We start from the raw sequence: 855 nt of genomic DNA on the forward strand, positions 1-855 counted from the left end.
GCAGTAGTGTCCTGGACTCCTGTCTTTCATCTCTGGGCAGGGGCGGGTCTCCACTGGTGAGTAAAGTGCCTTGTGCCCTCCCAGCCTTACATCAGGGCAGGGACGCTAGGGCTTCGTGTCTGAACAGAGCAGAGCTTCGGCATCTACCACAGTCCCAGTGTCCCTCCTTGAGCCCTCAGCTCCTCTCCATGCTTCCTCGGGGCCAGGCTCTCCATTCCTGTGGGGAGACAAAGAGGAGGAAGACCCACGCCCACCATCAAGGCTGGCCTAAAGACTTGGGTCAGGCCCTAGCTGTCCCAATCTACTGACCCCGTACCTTTGCCCTGTACTCAAAAGGAAATTGCATTTTCTCAACTCCCTGGCCTTTGGGGATGTGGAGGGAAGTATGTGAATCAGGTCAGGAGAGCAAAATGCAGTAACCATCTCTGTGTCTCTGAGAACAGAGTCTGTGAGCAGATACCCACTGCGGGCAACTGTGCTAAGAAAGAAAGCAGGCTGGTCCTCATGGACTTCCACCCGGGGCATCGTTGAAGCAATGTAATTCTTGTGCTATGGGAAAAACGGGGGCGAACACATCTCCCTCCCTGTTTAGGAAGCACAGCTGTCGCGTCAGCTGTCAGGACTATGCTGCCCACACCCCAGGGGACCCCACAAAATGCATCATCCTTGTTCTTTTGGCAAAGATAGCTGTTTCCGGGCTGGAGAGAAGGGAAGGCACAGAACTCACCACGTCCTGGACTTGCACAAATACAAGGGCTCTGAGCCTGTTCTTGGTCATGATTTGGATTCAGGATTTTATACCTGTTTGTTTTCCCAAAAAACATGGCCACATCTTAATGTCATTGTGCAAATACT

This window comes from Suricata suricatta, chromosome 2 (genome assembly GCF_006229205.1).
Source record: "Suricata suricatta isolate VVHF042 chromosome 2, meerkat_22Aug2017_6uvM2_HiC, whole genome shotgun sequence".
In the NCBI taxonomy this organism is placed as follows: Eukaryota; Metazoa; Chordata; class Mammalia; order Carnivora; family Herpestidae; genus Suricata; species Suricata suricatta.